We start from the raw sequence: 23,187 nt of genomic DNA on the forward strand, positions 1-23,187 counted from the left end.
CTCGAGAGCAGCACCAGCTTTGGGTAGCGCAGTTTCCTGGGTCCCAGAGCTTTGAGGAGAGATGAGGAGGATGTCATGAGGCAAACCAGGAAGGTAAATACAATTTTTAATTAAAAAATGCATTTTAGTTCTACCTGCTTCACACGTCTAAACACCTGCCAGCCGCCACTGCTCCTGGTAAGGACATTTTTATTCTGAGGGCCATCAATCCAAGGTTCATCCTCAACTGAGCGTGTCTCCAGCCCCATTCCATTTATTTACATCTGGCACCTGGCCAATCAGAAGCCATTCAGAGCCACCAGGATGGATGCACAAGCATCAGGGGGAGGGCCTTTAACAACCGTTATAGCCCAAGGCAGAAGGGAAATAAGACTATTAACACATTCCACCCACTGAGGGTAGAATGTTCTAAATTAAAAAGAGAGAAACACAAAGACAAACATCGGAATGCTGGAGAGAAAGCCTTATACCCGCCATGATAAGCCCAGGGTCATTCCATCGTATTCAATGGAGCTCTCACCAGTCCAGGGTTCTAATGCACGAGAATCTACCCTTAGTTGAAACAAGTGTTCCAATGCAGGATTCTAAAAATATTGCAGACATGACTGGTCAGTACAGTCGTTCCATTTTTCACCGTCATCCCACTCACTAATCCATACACTCGTTCGGCTTTACTGCCGCATTCACGTAGGGCAACGGTATGTGAATGCCTTTTGCAATTCTAGAACAAAAAACAAGCATTTACAATGCAATGGTTTTGCCTTTGTTAAAGTTAGAGCTATTGGCATTGCTCTTGACATTATTTTTATTTATGTTTTTTTAACATAAATAAATGGCATTGTCATTTACAATGCCAATAGCTTAATCTCTCGCAAATGCCACACACAAACACCCACAGAGAGCCCCCCCCACACACACAGAGCCCTCCACACACACACCCACACAGAGCCCCCCACACACACAGCCACACAGAGCCCCCCCACACACCCACACAGAGCCCCCACACACTGCGAGCCCCCCCCACACACTGCGAGCCCCCCACACACACTGTGAGCCTCCCCCACACACTGTAGCCCCCCCCACACACTGCGAGCCCCCCCACACACTGCGAGCCCCCCCACACTGCGAGCCCCACCCACACACTGGGAGCCCCCCCCCGACACAGGAATGACTGGAGAAGGCCAGGCGCTGCGGCAAGTAAGGATGGTGGGGAGGGGCTTTTCTGCGTGGCCAGGGTCCAGTGGCAGTACATTTCTGGTCATGGGCCATTGAGCACAGCTCCCAGGGATCCAGCGACCGGACAGTCTCCACTGTGTAGGTAGGCAACAAGGCGCAGAGCAGGCACCAGGAAGGGCAGTCGGAAATAGCCAGTGCCCGCTTTGTCTGAGAAGGCCGCCTAGGAGCAAGATAGCAACGCAGCCCACGGCCAGCAGAGCAGGTAGGCCCCAGCAGAGCTGTAGGGGTCTGCCCTTAGACTACAGGAGCCGCACCTGCACCTGGAGACGCCCGCCCCTACTCCCTGAACCACCTCTCCCAGGGCGAGGTGCCCCGCAACAGATGCTAGAAGAAAAGGGGCCCGGTGGTGTAGCAGCGCCGTAGGTACTGCGTCCCCCCTGGGACACCGGTTGGATAGTCATTTGATTCGAGTAGTGTGTATGGTGAGTGTCCCGGGCCTCAGGCACAGCAGTGGGCAGGGATATATTTCACGGTGCTCACAACTCTCCGCACCTAGACTCTGGTCAGTAGGCTCCTCCGTGGTCTGGCAGGGAGCAAGTTAGGGCCTGTGATGTGCCACGTTCGCCTGGTCCCGCCAGCTGTCCCTAGCCAGACACCTTGTGGCAGCGGGCCTTGATTAGGGTCTCTGCAATAGTCCGCTTGCCAACATTAAGCAGCATCGCAGTAACTGCTTCAGCTGCAGGGTGACTCCAAAGTCAAAACCGGGGACACAGGTGCTTCAAAGGTGTATTGGTTGCCAGGATTAATGTCGGATAAGGGGCAGCAGTGCGGTGCTTCCTGGCCTAGGGTGCATCCGCCATGGGAATCATATTCACTCCCTGCACTCTAATACATCATTCACCCACCAATGTCTCACACACAACTGTCTTCCCCAGAGGTTGCTGTACACGCATCACCCCCACTCAGCAGGTATGCACGGTTTAATGTACCCTCGGTGCAGTGCTCGATTGTGGGTGTAATCTACACAAACATCACAAGCGGTGTCCTCACCCTGCCCCTGACATGGAGCCCGGCTCCCCTGCACAGTGCACTCCCCCCATCTAGAGTGCACCCGGCTTCCCTTCCTCTCCTCGTAGCCTCCTACTACGGGGAATAAACAGATTTTCCAGAGACCTGGTCTGCTAATGCGTTATCGATCACACATGGCGATGCACTGTGTGAGGAGGTGAGCTTCCACCATGCACCCCGGGGTGCTGCTCCGGGGCTGCTGTAAGGAGGCTGTGTATAGAGATGTATCACAGCCCCCCACGTCAGGGGTGGGGACATAGGGGGGCATGGTAAACGGAAAATTGGGGTTTCTGTGCTTTTCTCGTGGGGTTTGTCGGTGTTAGCTCTTACCATATAGATGTCACTATCGACCATGTTACTTGCGGCAATTTTACCAAGCACATGAAAATAAAAGACCGAATATGCCCGGCTGGGTTCGAAACCCGCGGCCTGCCGGCGCACAACCAGCTGAGCAACTTCAGCCCGGTAAAATGACTTATACACGCATTGGATGCATATAAGGGAGCATTTATAGAATGTATGCATGTGTGATCTCCTATGCTGAGGGAGCGGTTTCTATGGAAGGGGTGAGCTTGAAGGAGCACAAGGGGCGGCAGCCCTGAGCCTGGAGCATGTGTTCAGCGTGTGTGGGGGTGCGCATGTATATAGAGGCGTGGTGTGTGGGGGTTTGCAGCATTGTGGGACCATGGGGTTTCTCTGTGGAGATTAACGAGGCAATGTCTGTGTGCGCTGGAGGGAGGTGGGAATGCTGTATTTTCTGGAGAGATGGGGATGTGTGTGTCTGGGTGCAAGTGTGTGAAAGGGGTGTAGAGGAAGGAGTGATTTATGTGTTTTTCAGCAGGGAGCGCTCTGATTTTAAACAAATGGCGCAATCAGAGCCGCCCATTGTGCAGCGCCGGGGACACTTGGCGCTTTGTTTACAGCCGTGATACCTGAACCTTCTGCCTGGGGGCCGTGGGGAGCCCCGCCCCCAGCCCAGCAGGCAGCGCACACAGCGCCTCTGTCTCCAGTGGCTGGGGGGGGGGGGGGGGGGGGGCGGCACAGGTACATTAAAAGGGAGTCCAGGCACCTTGAGAGGTAGAGGCGGGAAGCGCCCCCTCATACAGTGGGTCAACTCCAAGAAATGAGCGCTCGTTAAGTGGATCCCGAAAGGGCAGGGATCCCCCCTGGCTTGGGAAGTCCCAAGAATCTCCGGAAACTGCACTTAAAGAAAGTTCCCTCCTCACACTTCCCGACAGACACAATCCTTACGAAACAAAAAAATGCAGACGCGTCTGCTCTTTATGCAAAGTAACCGTGAAGAGAGGCGCTATATGACAATGAGTACACGGAGCTCCCAGTACTGCGCTTTAGCACCCTCCTCCAATGTTACGAGTAACAAATAATTTCAGACAAGCGTTATCTAAAATCGGTCTGGATTGATCCAGGGGGTAATCGTCTCCACCCACTCCCCGGAACAATTCACTCAAATGGCTCGAGATAAAGGCCCCCATCAAACACCACCTAACATGTGTGTGCACAGTTTACGGAGGGCTCTTTTTCATCTGCATTCTGGGATGTGTGGTCCAGCATTTCTAACACAGAAGGCACAATAGCAAGCGCCTGAAAGCCATGACAAAACTAACACAGCAGGAGCGTCTCACGCCTGACATGGGACAATCGCCCCCACCCACCCCTCTTCCGAAAGTCACCCGAGGGCGCGAGGCAACGACTGGATAATATGAAAACTCTCTCCTTTTTCAGTTGACATGAATAAATCACATTCAAACGCGTTTTTGCCATGAAAGTGAAAGAAGAATGTGCGCTATTCTGGGAGAATAAGAGGCGTAATAAAAAAAGTGCGATAGAGATTGAATTCTGCTCTGCCTGCAGCCCTCCTTCCTTTCTGCCGCCGCCCCTCCTCAGTCGGAGCTCGGCAGCGGGAGGGGGGGGCGAGAACGGGCTCACGGGGGAGAGAGAGGAAAGATTAACATAGAACGTAAAAAAACATATACACATTCAAAACTAACCGCACTTACCTGAATAAGTGAGTAGCGTCGGCCTATGTCCACATGATTATATAGGAGAAGCCCGTCCCCCCTTAAGTTGTTCTGTGTGACCCTCAAGTGCGTAGACTTGTGCAGGGGCCTTCGCGCGCACTCCTTGTCACTGTATAATCCTCCCGAGCATGCTGGTACAGTGTGAGCTGCTTCTGGCTTGCAGGATTCTACGGAGCTGGCCTCGTGTTCTCATGACTGTGCCAGGGGAGCCTCACGTCACTAGATTGGTACAGTTTGAACCTCACAGTCCTGGAATCTCACAGCGTGAGCCTTGTCTGCGGGACTGGACAGAGTGTACAATGTGAGCGCCTAGACATAAAACGTGTACTGTGTGAGCCCGCTGTCCTTACCATCGTCCGGCAAGATGCCCATGTCTCTAAGAATGGACGTTAAGAGCGAGTAGCGAGGCCGTGTCTAAGGGTGTTCCGTACGAGCCTCACATCCACGGGTGTGTGCACTAAGGTGTGTCCAGGGTGCCAGAAAAAGGAATCCGCTTAATATCGTGCACTGTAGTACATTTACTTTTCGAGGTGAGATGACAACTAGATGTTGTTCAGCTGCGTCTGCAGGAGGGTCCCCGTCCCTCTGCAGGCCTCGGAGGAAGGAAGGGTCACTGGGAGTTCATAGCAGACAAAAGAGCGGCCGGATCACAGCGCGTCCCCACATTAGCATTCTGGCCTTTGATTCCAACTGGCCCAACAAGCGCCCGTACAAAACACCAAAGCCTCAGTGAGAGCTCAGCCCCCGGATTAAGATGTCGCGATGTGTGCCTGGCATGAAGATGCATGTCAAACAAGGAACAATGGCTGACCTGTGCCTACAGTACCGTGCCCGCCCTGCCCACGTCAGGACTGCAGCAGGTTTGCGCTCTCAGGGGGAGTGTCAGACAGACTCTTAGTGATTTGCGCCCACAAACCGAAAGCACTAATGACGTCATTTCTGCTCTTGCTAATATTAGAAACCAAGACCAAGATATTAACTTATTGTTATATCTTGGAGAGCGCTCCGTACCTGGCCAGCAGAACGGTTCCAATACAAAGCACTCAAACCTCATTGAAACAGTACGTTCCCAGAGACGGCATTTTAGGTCATACTAGAGATAACTCCCATTTTTATCATCCTCATAAAAACGTGGTTAGGGCTAAAGGTATTTAAAAGCCCTCTGTAAAGAACTATGGATAACGCCAATCTTACACCCCATCGACAGCGCTTACTACTAGCCAGAGGAAAGACAACGCAAAAAGTAACCTGGATTGTCGGATCTGAAATCAAACAAGCATTCAGGCACTTCGATTAAATGAACCCAAGTCTCTAAGCACTCAAATGTGACACCTTGATTGCCGCATCCCAACCCTCTAACTGTGCGAAACCTTACATTGCACGTCACAGTGTTTGCCATATGTCACCAGGGTCTCCTCGAAAAATAGCGATCTACTTTGAGACACGTCCTTTCTGTTGCGGTGAGTGTACACGCGTAGTTTGAGGATTTCATCGAATACTACATTCAACCCTAAATGAATGCGAGTTTATGCAAGGCACTCCGACGGAATGGCACCCAAATCTGTTTCTACGAGATTCCAGCCTATTTATAATCAGGGGCCTGGTTTTAAACGGACTGGGGTGTAACAACATTTATTTTCCGTGTTTTGGTGCGCACATAACATGCCACACAGCCATCTTCTGAAAATTCAAAACACGTAGCACATTTTTTGGAGCAGAGAATTTACCACATCATGCCAGCCAGGGGGCACTTCGAAAGATCAGAGGAGACCTCTAGCCTGGACAAGACGCCCCCGCCCACCTTTGCGAAGGCCAGTTTATACAATCCGTTGCAGAGTATTCCAATAAAACGTTGGTTTCTGCGAGGCACCCTTCTTGCCGTCAGGGAGTGTCCATCCCTTACCTATTGTAGACGGGGAGCGATGGATCGCACTTATTACCTTTACAATCTTCATTTTAAAATGAGTAGAAAGACACCGTGCATTACCGAGGGTGGAGTTCACGAAGCCGCTCCGGCTGTACACATAATCGCTCCTCGGCAAACTCAGGGCGGCTCCAGCGATGACGCGGCGGCTCAAGAACCAATCCTAGCGCGGCGGCACTGAGGGGGCTCGACCGCCTCAGCCAATGGCAGGGCAGCTCCTTCGTTCTTCTCCCGCTCCTCGGACACACTGACAGCGGGGAGGGAGGGAGGGGGGGGGGCGCGAACAGACACACACGGACTCACTGACAGCGGAGGGTGGGGGGGGGGGGAGCGGGAACAGACACACACGGCAAAAAAAACAAAGCACTCACGCAAGCAGGAAGGCGGGTGCCGGCTCAATGCCGGGACAGATTCGGGGGCGTTCCCGGCTTTTGGCTGACGTCGCGTGACGTCGGCAAAAGCCAAAGAATCTCGGGAACGCCCCCGTGTCTGGTCCGGCATTGACGGACAGGCCCCTCGTCCAATGGCAAGGCTCCGTTTACGGAGCCAGCCAATCAAGGACGAGGGCCGAACCAAGCCACACTACAGTTCTCAACAGGTTTTCGCCTGCGCCGAAAAGATGCGCAGAGCGCATCTTCGGCGAGGCAAAACCTAACGAGGTGATGGAAGGAATTAAAGCTTGAAATAATTTCATGCTTTGGCCATCTCTGGAGCTACTTTCCAGTTCATGGTTTTTTACCTACTATGCCACTCAAGACTAGGCCTGGGCGGAGCAGGCGGAGTGCCTCTACGCGAAGTTGCACGGAGTTGGAAAACAACTCCGGGCAGCTTCGCTATGCACTGTCCACCCTCCGAAATGAATCAAAAGTATTAAAAAAGGCACCTGCCGTGGCTGGCTCCTCCTTGCCATGGCCGCTTTCCTTCCTTGTCCTCGCCGTCCTCCTTCTTAGATAACCCCTGTGTTGTACATCTTGCTAGTGCGCGCGCGCAAGACGTACAACGTTGGGGTTATCAGAGAAGAAAGACGGCGGGGAGGAGGAAGGAGAGTCATCATGGTGAGGAGGAGGCAGCCACAGCAAGTAAGGGCCTTTTTAGGTCTCGCCTGTCGATGCGCATGCGCATCGAGCAAGCGAGACTATAGGGGCTCATCGACTCTTTATCTAACTTGCAAGGAATCGTGGCGATTCCTTGCAGTGCCCGTGACTTTTAAGGTTAATGCGCATGCGCATTAAGCTTATGCGCATGCGCATTGACCTTAAAAGTCACGGGCGCGTGCACGTCCGTGTTTGTTTACCCGCTCCGCCCCCTCCCGCCGTGTCGCCTTGCCTACTCTCCCCTCTCCGCCCCCGTTCCGCCCCCTCCCCTTCCCGCCGTGTCGCATTTCTCCTCCCCCCTCCCCTCTCTTCCCTCCGGCTTCTTTTTTTTTGTTTATTTTACTCGCACCTCTCCCCTCTCCGCCCCCGTTCCGCCCCCTCCCCTTCCCGCCGTGTTACTTCTATGGGGTCTCAAACGTGTGCCGTCCGTGTCGCATTTTTCACTCTTGAATCCTTCCTCCCCTCCTATCGCTCCTTCAATCCAAACACCCCCCTTCCTCATCGGCTTTCTTTTATCCCTGAGAGAATACTTTTAAATAGGCCCCTGCTGGGCATTTTTCCCATTCCCTTCATCTCTGTCACTTTCTCTCTGTTGTATATGCGTTTCTCTTCATGGGAAGCCACTGTCCCCCTCATCGCATGTCACTCTCTCCTCTGAGATGCTTCCTCTCCCGGTCTTTTTCCCCTCTCTCGCTATTGTTTGTTTCCCTGTGTGGTGTCATCCTCCCTCTCTGCCCCCTCCCTTCCTTTTCGTTGTGTATCTGTTTCTACTGCGGTTTCAGCCTCACATCCCGCCCTGGCTCAGATGTCTCTCTCTGCAGCTGGCTCGCAGGCCCTGCTGGTGCCTGACCTCCTTCCGTGCCTGGGAGCAGCCCAGCCCCGCTGGCTCCAGGGGGAGATTCCAGTCTGATGGCTCAGGGCGGGCCGCTCCTGCTGACGTAAATAATTAATTTACTCTCTTAATTTCTAGGCAGGTAAGTACTTAATCAATAATAACTCAATCAGAAGGAAAAAAACAGAGTCCGTGGTGTTAGAGTTTCTAAGGGTTTTATTCCTCATGAAGGAATCAGGATATCATGTTCTGACCACCACAGGGGTGTCAGAAGGGATAGATGAGCGCGCCGTCGTTTATTGACATTACATAGCTTATATACTTGATTTACATCATAGGTTTCAGTGTGAGAGGCGTAACAGCTGAGAGAAGACAAGATAACAGCATACACGTGGTACCAATACATCATCAAGAGGCGTAAACTAGGCGTGAACTAGAGGTGTGTGCTAGAAACGTCACTGATAGGTGACGCAAGTGGGTGGCACCAAGGGGTGTTGCTAACAGAATGTTGCAATGTCAGCAGAAATCGGAAGCTTGGATGCGCGCGCAGCTGCATGACGTGTGACTGACGGGGTGCAGGGGTCTTGACATTTACACTGACGGAAAGAGACAGAAGTCTGGCATGTCAGATCAACTTGTACTTCTATCATATCTGGTATCTGATGTTTAGGAACTATACTATCTGGGCGGAAAGGTCTCTAGGGTAGAGGCTATTCTATGCTAACTGTGGATGCGTGTATAAGCGCCTGAGTGTCTACATGTGAAGCGTGGGGGCACGGGGCCTTCCATGGAAGCATGGCAACGGACGCTATGAATTACTTGCATTAAGACAGATCGGCCTTTTGGCTCTGCAGCTGGAGAGGATGTTTACAGGATCTAGTAGGCAGGAATGTATTCTCGGGGAGCGGAACAGATAACTCGAAGGTTATAGTCAGTCTTGGCAGAAAGCAGGCTTGAGCTGAGCGCGAGGGGCCGCGCTGAATATAGGGCATAGTTCATGAGTACAGAGGTAGCCTGGGCAGAGCCAGGAGCCACAAAAGAGGTTCAGATGGCAGGAATTCAGGGCCTACTCTGGCTAGAGCAGGAAAAAGCGAAAAGTGTACTACAAAAAGACGTTGGCATAGCATACTTAGGAACGGACTATATAATCCATTCATGGTGCGTCTGAAAGAGGACAAGTTAACGGTGGACGCAAATGTATTTGCGTCTTCATAACTGGTACAGGAGGGAAGTTACATGCACTTTAAGCTGGTACATGGAGTCGGTGGGGTACGCGCTAGGGAACACAACATGGCCAAAATTTAATTTTCCTCATTCCCTCCTTGTTCCCTACGGACCCTTCATGAAATATCGATCCTCATGAATCGATCAGTCTGTTCTTGTAACATCATTTGTTCTTCTTTCTTTCGGTTACGTTTTGAGTGAAAACTGGAATGTTCAATGCAAGAAGTGGCACACAGTCCACAAATCGCTGGCCCACACTGCAGGCACAGGCAGCAGCTGAATACTAGGACTAGGCCAATGCCTAGGAAGGATAGGATCTTCCATCCCCAAGCTGTTAACGTTGTCCAGAACCAACCGGACCAAGTCCAGGTGCCTGGATTCTGATGTATCTGATTTGCAATTTTATGAAGACGGGTGATAGCTTGATATACAGATGGTGCATTCTGTGGAATGAAAACACAGCAGCTTGACCCGATGACCTTACAAGCTCCACCTCTATCTGCCAAGATGACGTCAATTACAAGACGATTCTGAAGGACAACAACCCGCATAGCGGACTGTTCCTCTGTTAAGTTTCCTAAGGCGGAGGTAGTTTCATTTACTACAGCTTCAAGTGTTCTAGTTAATCTGCGTATTAATTTACTATTCTGGACAGGGCCTAAGAAGAAAAAGAATCCTTTATTAAAGTCAGTGTACTGTTCCCATGCCGTTTCTGTGTAGTCGACAAGGGGGGCATCTCTTCTGGGTCTATTCTTTACTAGATTGCTATTTCTATGGTAATCAGAAGGAGCTAGAAAAACGGGTGGCAGAAGGAATGCAATGTAACAGGTACCATCCCAATCTGGAGGTAGACGAATGTATGCGGTATGACCACACACAAAGTAAGAATGACTGATAGCTTTGAAAGATGACTTTCCATCATCACTGAATTCGACCACAGTAGTGCATTTACTATGACCTAAGTGTACTGAACCTTTCTTCTTGATACATAATTCACCAGTGACTGGCAGTACTGACATAATAGGTAGAACTGGTGCGGCTTCGGATTCGACAGTAAGAATCATAAGGCTAATTGTGTAATTACCTAATCCATATACTTCATTTTCTAAATCAGTTCCTATTCTAATGGGGAGTCCCTCCTTATCCGGGTAACAGACGTCTAGTAGGACCAAGTTCAAGTTTCCCCAAACCCAACCCCCATCGAAAACGGCAATGTCGGGATCTAGAGAATTAATTATCTTAAACCATGCTCCGCAGGAGCCATTGTGAGTGAACGGGTACGGGAAGAGAGGCAGGGCTCCCTTGTAGTTCTGGTAGGGAGGGAGTCGGCCACATATCCAGCAATCTGTAGCATTGTTAGTTTGATGAGAATGATGTAGCATACTAATGAATGTATTGTTGCGCAGCGCAAGTCTGTAGGAAAGCTCATGAGGAGGTAACTCACTAAAAGTGTGTTCAGCAGAGACATTGTAAGCAGATTGTTCACGCTTGAAGATAGGAAAGTATATAGATAACAAGATACTGGCAATAATTATTAATATACTGATAATAAACATAATTATTAGCGTCACTATGCAGTGACTACGAAGTGATTTGCAATATGTTCTTTTCTTTTCCTCTCTCTCTCTAACTCGATCTAGGGGATACATGTCAGAAACTATTTAACCGATTCACCTAGGGGAGGACTTAAACAATTAAACTGTCTGACTTGCTAGATCGTAACTTCATACGATATTGTTCTTGAGGAGTTTTTTCTCGTTTGCTTTCGGAAAAGTCTTTGATATCAGAGTCTTTGGTGGGGGTGGGTGTGTCTTGTTCCGGTTTCAGTCCTGGGAATGTTTTGATATGGCTTAGGTGGACCCACCCCTTTCTTCCTTCCAATTTGACTGCAGTCTTTGTTGTTAAAAGAACGGTCTTCGGAGACTTTCAGCGGGGCTCCAACGGACTTTTCCTGTCGAAGTTTCGGACTAAAACAACGTCACCGGGGCGGACATCATGCTCCTTCACATCGGTGTTGTCAGGGAAGGCTGCGGCAACCTGTGAACGACATGATTGGAGTGCAGACATCAAGGAGGCAAGGTAATCTGTCAACATATTAGAATCAACATCGGTTATCTTTTTAGGAATGGGCGTCCCCCACATATTCGGTGGTCTTCCAAAGACCACTTCGTACGGAGATAGCCCTGATCTCGAATGGGCGACCATTCTCATATAGAATAGTGCCACCGGCAGGGCGACTATCCAGTCGACCCCTTTGTCCTGACATATTTTGGCAAGGCGAATCTTTAATGTCTGATTATGCCTTTCTACAAGGCCTGCTGCTTCTGGATGTCGGACACAATGGAACTTCCACTGGTATCCCAATAACAAGGAAACTTCTTTCATTAGGGCAGACGAGAATGGCTGACCGTTATCTGAGTACACAACACGAGGCAAGCCGTACCGTGGGAAAAATTCACGAACCAACTGTTTGGCAGTGGTCGGAGCAGTATAATCTGGGACTGGATATGCTTCGGTCCAGCGGGACAGAGCACAGACAACTACGAGAACATATTTGAATCCTCGACAACGGTCCATCTGGATATAATCCATCTGGAGGACTTCAAAAGGGTGATCAGGAGGATGAAATCCACCTTGCTCTACAGGGACGCTTTTACCTGGATTGAACTGACAACAGATCATGCAAGTACGCACTTTCTGTTTTGCGGCTGCTCGTAAGTGTTTATTGTTCCAGAGATTTTGCAAACTGTCTAGCATGGCTTTCTCTCCCAGGTGGGCAGGACTATGTGCTGTATTTATCATGACTTGAACCATAGAGTCAGGGAGAAACCATGTAGATTTTCCCTTCGTCATCCAACCCTGATCTGTCTGGATCCCTCCTAGTTCGATCCATTTCTTTATTTCGTCTGCAGTAGCATGTGTCTGAATGTCAATAACATCTAGTGTGGGATCTCTGACTGTCATACAGTTTGTCGGATCTGTTGTCTTTGTCGTGTCCGTTGTCTGAGTGTGAGTCAGTGCTGTATGTTTTGCTGTCTGATCTGCCAGGTCGTTACCCTGGGAAACAGAATCTGTGGCTTTAGTATGGGCTTTACACTTCATAACTGATATGGCTGAAGGCAGATGTATTGCTTCTAACAGTGCTTGAATGAGAGGACCATGCTGGATCTTGGTACCATGAGAGGTCAGGAAACCTCGTTCCTGCCAGAGCATGCCGAAGTCGTGTACGACTCCGAACGCATAACGGGAATCTGTGTATATGTTAACATTTCTGTTCTTTGCTAGAATACAGGCTCGGGTCAGAGCGATGAGCTCTGCCGCTTGAGCAGACAGTGTATCAATACGATGTGTTTCTTTAATTTCAGTTTCCGTGGTCACAGCATATGCGGCCACTAATTCTCCTGTACTTGTTCTCATGCATGAACCATCCACATAAAGTGTCAGGTCTGGGTTTGTCAATGGAACATCTGTTAAATCTCGTCTGGGCTTTGTTACTGCATTAATAATTTCTATACAATCATGTGGAGCTGGATCTGTCATAACTGTAGGTAACAATGTTGCTGGGTTCAAGATACTGCAGCGTCTGATTTCTATGTGTGGCTGGAATAATGTCAATTCGTAACCTGTCAATCTTGCTATAGTCAAGTGTTGAGTCTGGGTTCTGTTTAACAGAACCTCTACAGAATGTGGAACTTGTACTGTTAACTGATGACCTAAAACAATTGAATCGCTTTGTCTGATTGCTAACGCTGTTGCTGCTACTGACTTTAAGCATGCAGGGAGTGCCTGTGCTACTGAATCCAATGTACTTGAAAAATAAGCGCAAGGCTTATGTGAACCTGCTTGATCTTGAGTGAGGACAGACAATGCTGTACCATCACGTTCTGTAACAAAAAGTGTAAACGGTTTGCTGTAACATGGTGTCGCTAAAACTGGTGCTTGGCATAAAGCTTTCTTTAATTCCTCAAAGGCTTGTGTGTGTTCCTGAGTCCAAGGAAGGACAGTCGAAGTCGCTGCCTCCTGTGTCGTTAACTGGATGAGTGGTTTAGCTAGAAATGCATATTGAGGAATCCATTGTCTGCAGTACGAGGTGAGGCCTATGAAGGCCCGCACTTCTTTTTGTGACTGGGGTCGGGACATGTTTACTATTAACTGAATGCGATCGGGAGTGAGCTGTCTCCCCACTTTGGACAGCAAGTGACCCAAGTACACAACTTGCTGAACACAGAATTGTAGCTTCGAAGGAGACACCTTGTGTCCCTTGTCGGCCAGAAAATGCAAAACTATCAGAGATGCTTGTTCACATTCGGGTTCACTTCGTGCGGTGATCAGCAGATCATCGACGTACTGTAGTAAAGCTGTATTAACTGGCATTTGGATACTATCTAGTTGTCTTTTCAGTGCTTGACTATAGATGCTGGGGCTTTCTGTAAATCCTTGAGGTGCGCGGGAAAATTTGAAACTTCGTCCATTTAAACTGAATCCGAAGAGATATTGGCTCTCCGGGTCAATGGGTACACTGAAGAAGGCGTTCTTGAGATCGATTACAGTAAAGAACGTTGCTTCTGAATCAATAGCAGTTAACAGGGTGGAGATATCGGGGACCACAGGATACTGTGGTACAATGCATTTGTTCAGTTCTCGAAGATCAATCACCAGCCGGTATACTGGCGGTGCATTGCGGTCTGTACGTTTAAGAATTGGAATGATAGGCGAATTACAGATATTGGAGTCGGTCTCTACGACCACTCCTTGGGCGATAAGCTCTTCAATTATTTTCAGTAAAGCCACTACAGCATCGGGTGGTAACTTGTATTGTCTGATTCTGGGTAGAACAACTCCTGTCTTGAGTGTAACACGGTATGGTGTGATATGCATACAACCTACATCAGCTGGGCCTTTTGCCCATAAGTGATCTGGTACGTTTTTCAGTCTGACATCAAAGTCACGTAGAACATAATGACCCTTGAAATCTCGTAGAAAGAGTCTGACTCCCTCCGGGGAACAACATATTATAGCTCCTAAAGCCTTTAGTGTTTTAATTCCTAACAGATTTTCGGGACATGATTTCGTAAGTAACAAATCTGTAACTCGAGATAATGGACCCACAGCTAGTGGTACTGGTTCTGATACTTCATTTACAATGGGCTGTCCTGAAAAACCAAGGGAAACATTCTGTGAGCCTGAGAGGGGTGCCCCTGGAACTTCATTATGACTTATAGTAGTGCGACTTGCCCCTGTGTCAATTAAAAACTTTCTGTCTTTTCCTAATACGTGACTATGTACATATGGACCTTCTTGATCTACAGGAATTTCAATAAGAGGCAAATCACTTTCCCTCCCTAGGCTGTTTCATGTATAACGCTGATAGTCCGGATATGCCGACTGGGCATACTGGTACATTTGTTGTGAGACTTCTCTAGTTGCAGCAGCGGGCTGTGTCTGAGCATGCTGTGGCTGTGGTACTGCTACTGTCTGTACTGTATGGGACTGATCATGCATAGGCTGTGTATTCTGCATTGGCTGTTCGTGCTGTGAGGTCTGTTGATGACCCTGTTCATGTCTAGGCGGACGCGGTCTTTCTTTAGTTTTACCTGTCTCGATGTTATGTTTCAGGACTGGACATTCATGTACGTAGTGACCTGGCTGTTTGCAATAATTACATGTCCCTTTTACGGGAGCAGCAGAATGATTGGTCTGAGCCCCACCTTTTCTATGACCCTCGGCTGGAATTGTCTGAGCTACTAACATTTTCATTTTCGTGTCTTTCATACGTTTCTGTTCCTGCTCTTGTTCTTCCCTAATTCTATTCTGGTGATATTGTAACATTTGTAACATTTGTGATGGCGTATTTGCCTGCCAAGTACTTTCAACCTTGTACACTCTATTTTTAACCAGTGGTAGGGCGTTCTCTACTAATTTCGTTACAAAAAGGTGTGGATATGACTCGCTACTAGTTTTTAGGCCACTATTGATAATGAAACATTTCTCGAATCTTGAATAAAAGTCACTAGTATCTTCATCTTGTTTCTGTTTGCAGGACGAGATTGCGTCCCAATCTTCCTTTCTAGTCGTCAATAATCTTGGCAGGACCTGTACTATTAAACCTGGTAATGCTTTAGTCAAATCCCCAAGGCCTAACCCTGGGACTCGTTTCTTCTCTTCGTCTTCTATCTCTGCCCATGCTATCTTTGACTCTCCCACTTCCCAATCCTTCTCCTTTAATTTCTCGTAAATGCCCGTGGGCAACAGTACTTTTAACATTTTCATAATATCATCATACGTGTAATCTCCCATCAATAACATGTCTTTAAGCTCTCTGTGAAAACCTGCAGGGTCTTTATCATGGCACGGAACTAATTTCTTCATTTCTAATAGTTCTAACTTAGTCAGTGGTGTGTGAACATACACACGTTTCAGGATGTGATCCTCACCCATAACTGGATGTACTTCTCGTAAGGGATTCTGGCTTTCAATGCCGCCACCACATTGCATGTGGTACGTTTTTCTTTCTGGAGGCGGGGCGGGAATATATTCTGAGCTCAGGAAGGTGTTATACTTACGTCGTTGTTCTAGAATTATTTGTATTAATTTGGTACTAAAACCTCTCCATCTATCCATGATTAGTGCTTCTAATGTTTCGTGTAAGGGACCTGGATCAGAATGATGGTTTCTGAACTTGATAAGGAGGTGCTGAATCATGTATACACCTGCTATTTTCTGCTCTTCCGGGGAAAGGTTCAAGAATGTCTGCACTAACGTGTCATCATTATATATGTCTGGGTTTTCGGCCCACAACACGGCGGACCGGGCTAGTTCCTGTTCATCCATAGAATTGAGTATATGATACCCTACTCGATCTCGAAGCCTTTTATCAGTTTCCTGGAACTGATGTTCAGAAGAATTCGGATTTGTTAAAGCGGAGAAAAGAACTCTCTTGCTCTCCGGACGGACACCTTTCCTAAGGTAGTTTCCCCTACCTACATACGCTATGATATCTGTAGATTTTTCTGATGTTTCATCTTCATCTTCCTCCCCGGAGGAGGTTTTATCTGTTTCTTCCTGATGTGCAGTTAATACTGCCTTTCTAATTTTCTGGGACATAGTGGCTATGCTAGTCCCCTTGTCATGTTTTGCTTCTGCTATATTTTGGCCCCACTTGTTCAATGCATCTAATTCACTCTGATCTGTCCCGGGCCTGTCTCGTTCTCTTATCACACAATTAATGAAGAATCGTAATATCTGTTTCTGAACGTCAACTTTCTGTTTATACATGGCAGCTTTGACACTGTCGGGGTCTTTCCCTGTCTGTATGAATTTGTATAGTCTGTCGAGAGCTTCCTGCATTCCTACACAGCATAACAAGCTATCGGTAGCAGATCTTAAGCGCAGTGATGCTAATACCATTAGATCGTCTGTTCCGGGTACTGGATCATATCTGCAGAATGACATCCTATCTTTGAGTGCGTCAAGCCGGGCTGAATATGGAGACTGGAAAGGATTCTGTGTGTCTTTTAAATGCAATCTGTGTGTCGGTGGCGGGGTCTGTAGACCCGCTGTCGCACCTCCTGAGGCGGATGCTTGGGCATTATCTCTCCGTGGAGTCTGTATCTGGACTTGAATCTGTCTTTTAGTAAGATCAGGTAGTACTGGTTTCGGTAGGTCTGTCTTAAGTACGGGGGGTGGCGGAGCTGGCGGAGCGGGAGAGGTCTGTTGCGGTACCGGCGGAACTGGATCTGGGGGCGTAGTGCCACCTCCATCCCTGTCAGTAGGCAGGGCACGAACAGGCAGATTGGTGTAAGCTGGTGCTACATCCTCTAGATATGAATTCAGGAATATGTCTTTAGTAGTTTTATGCATTACTTTAGTTGGAACTAATGGTGTCGGTAAGTTTTTCGGTATTTCTGATTCAGTTTCGGATGGGCCATCTGCTGCGAGGTACATACCGTTTACAAGATTATTTCGGGCACGGTCTATTTGTTCTGTTTTTACTCGGATCCCTTCAGTAACTAATTCGTTTTCTCGCTCTTTATCTGATTCTTTAAGTCTGTCTTCTCTACGGAGTGCTTTGTCAGCACGCTTACGTGATTCCTTACGCCAAAATTCTATGGCGTCCTTCTGAGATTGCCTAGCTTTCTTTTTCCATAATGCTTCTTCTACCCTCATGATGCACTCGGCATCCCACGTTCCGGTAACAGGCCATCTGTGTCTCTCGTCTAGGTGTTTGGTGTAATCGGCCCATAAATCTAGATATAATATGGCATCTATGCCGTGCTTTTGGTACATAAAATTGCCTGGAGTGTCCCTAGGGGGGATAGGAATTTCTTCCTCTAGTAACCCTTTCCTAGTTCCTATCTGTTTTAATTTACTGAGAAACGGCATCCTGCTTACTTATTTACTGAACGCTAGATCTTTATTCCTTGATACGAGTTGCTAGTTGATACAAGAAATACAATAATACACAAAAAACAGTCACATTCATACCACAACATTAATTACATAAAAACATTGAAGACATAGCTAACTACCCCCTATACTGAATGCACCGCTCAACGGTACGGATACACTGCTGTAACAGTGCAGAAATTCGGAATACTTTATATACTGCTAAACAGTACAGATACACTGCCTAAAAACAGTGCAGACCGGACTTGCGTACCCAAACCCGTCTAGATACGACCCAGCAATGGTACTCACCGGGAAGCACGGAAACAGAAGGCCTCGGAAAACTCGACTGGACTCGACTCGGAACTTCGGAAAACTTCGGAAAACTTCGGAAAACTTCGGAAAACTTCGGAAAACTGGTGGGCCTCTTCACACCTCGGACCTTGCTTCTTTCGGCTGGGCTCTGGTCGGGATCCTCCGCACTCCTCACCGCCTCGTCTGGGCACTGATCGCAGTCTTCGTCACCTCCGTGTGTCAGAGGGGGATGCAGGAAATCCTGCCAGTACACGTGTTGTCCGTCTAACTGATGGCAGGGGACACGGATTGCAACGCACCTTCCGGCGCGTGAGGTGGGGGAGGGGTCCCCGTTCGGGCGCCAAAATGACGTAAATAATTAATTTACTCTCTTAATTTCTAGGCAGGTAAGTACTTAATCAATAATAACTCAATCAGAAGGAAAAAAACAGAGTCCGTGGTGTTAGAGTTTCTAAGGGTTTTATTCCTCATGAAGGAATCAGGATATCATGTTCTGACCACCACAGGGGTGTCAGAAGGGATAGATGAGCGCGCCGTCGTTTATTGACATTACATAGCTTATATACTTGATTTACATCATAGGTTTCAGTGTGAGAGGCGTAACAGCTGAGAGAAGACAAGATAACAGCATACACGTGGTACCAATACATCATCAAGAGGCGTAAACTAGGCGTGAACTAGAGGTGTGTGCTAGAAACGTCACTGATAGGTGACGCAAGTGGGTGGCACCAAGGGGTGTTGCTAACAGAATGTTGCAATGTCAGCAGAAATCGGAAGCTTGGATGCGCGCGCAGCTGCATGACGTGTGACTGACGGGGTGCAGGGGTCTTGACATTTACACTGACGGAAAGAGACAGAAGTCTGGCATGTCAGATCAACTTGTACTTCTATCATATCTGGTATCTGATGTTTAGGAACTATACTATCTGGGCGGAAAGGTCTCTAGGGTAGAGGCTATTCTATGCTAACTGTGGATGCGTGTATAAGCGCCTGAGTGTCTACATGTGAAGCGTGGGGGCACGGGGCCTTCCATGGAAGCATGGCAACGGAGGCTATGAATTACTTGCATTAAGACAGATCGGCCTTTTGGCTCTGCAGCTGGAGAGGATGTTTACAGGATCTAGTAGGCAGGAATGTATTCTCGGGGAGCGGAACAGATAACTCGAAGGTTATAGTCAGTCTTGGCAGAAAGCAGGCTTGAGCTGAGCGCGAGGGGCCGCGCTGAATATAGGGCATAGTTCATGAGTACAGAGGTAGCCTGGGCAGAGCCAGGAGCCACAAAAGAGGTTCAGATGGCAGGAATTCAGGGCCTACTCTGGCTAGAGCAGGAAAAAGCGAAAAGTGTACTACAAAAAGACGTTGGCATAGCATACTTAGGAACGGACTATATAATCCATTCATGGTGCGTCTGAAAGAGGACAAGTTAACGGTGGACGCAAATGTATTTGCGTCTTCATAACTGGTACAGGAGGGAAGTTACATGCACTTTAAGCTGGTACATGGAGTCGGTGGGGTACGCGCTAGGGAACACAACATGGCCAAAATTTAATTTTCCTCACTGCGGCTCTGGAGAGACACCAGCAGTGTGTGCTTCTGCCTGCCCTTCCCAGAAGAGGCGAGCCCTGGCTCCCACGCGGCCTGACGCTCTCCCTTCGACACCCTAAGCCATGACTGTCGGCCACATGCACACCTACATTCAGACCCTACAATCACAGCACTAACACCGACCCCTCTGCCCCCCCCCCCCCCGGCACTCACGCCCAGCATTCATCTCCCTGCAACCTACCAACCACACATATCCTTGCTCATGTCTCCTCCCCCCTCCCCTCTCTTCCGTGTCGCACCTCTCCCCTCTCCGCCCCCTCCCCGCTCCGCCCCCTCCCCTTCCCTCCGTGTCGCATTTTTCACTCTTGAATCCTTCCTCCCCTCCTATCGCTCCTTCAATCCAAACACCCCCCTTCCTCATCGGCTTTCTTTTATCCCTGAGAGAATACTTTTAAATAGGCCCCTGCTGGGCATTTTTCCCATTCCCTTCATCTCTGTCACTTTCTCTCTGTTGTATATGCGTTTCTCTTCATGGGAAGCCACTGTCCCCCTCATTGCATGTCACTCTCTCCTCTGAGATGCTTCCTCTCCCGGTCTTTTTCCCCTCTCTCGCTATTGTTTGTTTCTCTGTGTGGTGTCATCCTCCCTCTCTGCCCCCTCCCTTCCTTTTCGTTGTGTATCTGTTTCTACTGCGGTTTCAGCCTCACATCCCGCCCTGGCTCAGATGTCTCTCTCTGCAGCTGGCTCGCAGGCCCTGCTGGTGCCTGACCTCCTTCCGTGCCTGGGAGCAGCCCAGCCCCGCTGGCTCCAGGGGGAGATTCCAGTCTGATGGCTCAGGGCGGGCCGCTCCTGCGGCTCTGGAGAGACACCAGCAGTGTGTGCTTCTGCCTGCCCTTCCCAGAAGAGGCGAGCCCTGGCTCCCACGCGGCCTGACGCTCTCCCTTCGACACCCTAAGCCATGACTGTCGGCCACATGCACACCTACATTCAGACCCTACAATCACAGCACTAACACCGACCCCTCTGCCCCCCCCCCCGGCACTCACGCCCAGCATTCATCTCCCTGCAACCTACCAACCACACATATCCTTGCTACTAAATCCACAAAACGTATACTCATACTGCTGGCACCTGCCCAAATAACCACTGCCGCCCACATAACACCCACACACCCCTAGCATGAACACCCATGCACTTAGGACAATCTCACCCACACACCCCACTGCATTGACATTCTAGCTCATGCCCCTTCATCCACTTCCCTGATACTCGCACCTAGCAATGACTACATTGTGGCATCCTGCCCACTCCTAGCGAGCACACTACAATATGCATCCGCCCCCTCACTCTCTCTGCCCACCCTCAACGCCTCACCCTCACTCACCCTCACCCTCACCCTCACCCTCACTCACCCTCACTCTCACTCTCACACACCCTCACTCTCACCCTCACCCTCACTCTCACTCACCCTCAACGCCTCACCCTCAACGCCTCACCCTCAACGCCTCACCCTCAACGCCTCACCCTCACTCACCCTCACCCTAACTCACCCTCACTCACCCTCACCCTCACTCACCCTCACTCACCCTCACCCTCAACACCTCACCCTCAACACCTCACCCTCAACACCTCACCCTCAATGCCTCACCCTCACTCACCCTCACCCTCACCCTCACTCTCACTCACCCTCACCCTCACTCACCCTCACCCTCACTCACTCTCACTCACCCTCACTCTCACTCACCCTCACTCTCACTCACCCTCACTCTCACTCACCCTCACTCTCACTCATCCTCACTCACCCTCAACCCCTCACCCTCACTCACCCTCACTCACCCTCAACCCCTCACCCTCACTCACCCTCACCTTCACTCACCCTCAACCCCTCACCCTCACTCACCCTCAACGCCTCACCCTCAATCACCCTCAACCCCTCACCCTCACCCACCTTCACTCACCCTCACTCACCCTCACCCTCACCCACCCTCACTCACACTCACCCTCACTCACCCTCACCCACCCTCAACCCCTCATCCTCACTCACCCTCAACCCCTCACCCTCACTCACCCTCAACCCCTCACCCTCACTCACCCCCACTCACCCTCAACCCCTCACCCTCAACCCCTCACCCTCACTCACCCTCAACCCCTCACCCTCAACCCCTCACCCTCAATCCCTCACCCTCACCCACACTCACCCACACTCACCCTCACTCACCCTCACTCACACTCACACTCACCCACCCTCACTCACCCTCACCCTCACTCACACTCACCCTCACCCTCACTCACCCTCAACCCCTCACTCACCCTCAACCCCTCACCCACCCTCAACCCCTCACCCTCACTCACCCTCAACCCCTCACCCTCAACCCCTCACTCACCCTCACTCACCCTCAACCCCTCAGCCTCACCCTCACTCACCCTCAACCCCTCACCCACCCTCACTCACCCTCAACCTCATGCTAAAGATTTACAAAAAACCCCATAAACAATTCTAAAAGCACTAACTCTAATGCTGCGAGACCTATTGCATTTCTAATGCTTGTTTATTACTTTTAATTACTTTGGGAGGGTGGAGGGGCCGGCTATCCGTGCTCTGCCACGTAGTCGTAGGTTTGCCTAAACTCTGCGTTTGCAATTGAACGCCGAGTAGGTAAAACTATGTAAACAACACTGGTGGAGCGTAGTTACCCACCCGGGGTTATTTTAGACAGGACAGAGAACTGAAGATGCAAATCAGTCTTGCTCCTGCTCCAATAGGAACGGTCCGCCTGAACGGCCAGGCCAGGTTTCCTCCAGATGTGATTATGCAACAGTACTTAAATAGGCCAAAATAGGTCTGGGATAACTTGTATTCCCCTCTAGAAGGGACTCTATCTGGTAATTCAGTGTGTCTAGTTTCTGTTACAATGGGACAAAGACTGATTTCCACATGCCTGTTCTGTCTATAGAGTTGGGTGGACAGTAAACTCCTCTCCTTCGTCTGTATTTGTAGAGTGTTGCTCACTCCGCGCTCCGCTTGGAGCATGGAGTTTGGCAAAAATGCAGACATCTGCAGAGTGGCAGAGTTTTTCTCATGCGCAGCTCGCCAACATTAAGTTGGTGAGCTCAAGCAAGAAAAAACGAACACTATACCGCCTTCTGGCAAGATTCCTCAACGCTGGAAATGGCAGCAGGTCGCTACTGCTCAAGCTGAGAAAGTTGCCGTTCGCGTTGCGAAAGCTGCAGCTCGAGTAGAAAATCTACTTGAGTGGCAGAAAAAGCTACGCCCTCTGCCATGCCCTGTGGTGCGTTTATGCTGATTTCATGGGGCAGGACAGGCTCCTGGTGCTAAAAATCGGAGTGAACATCACGAAGGACCGGAATTCCACAGCTCGCTGAACTCTGCCAAATCTCCCTGAGTTTTCAGGTAACTCCGCGGGATTCCGCAGAGTAAAACTGAGCGAGTTTTGCCCACCCCTACTAAAGAGACATAATGGGTCTGGAATGTGGTCCCATGCAACCACCAGTGGATGTAATCACTTCAAGCGTTCCTAATGGTAGAAATCCTATGTGCAGCGGGTATGCCCAGACGTGCATCCT

The sequence above is a fragment of the Lissotriton vulgaris genome, chromosome 10 (genome assembly GCF_964263255.1).
Source record: "Lissotriton vulgaris chromosome 10, aLisVul1.2, whole genome shotgun sequence".
NCBI lineage: Eukaryota > Metazoa > Chordata > Amphibia > Caudata > Salamandridae > Lissotriton > Lissotriton vulgaris.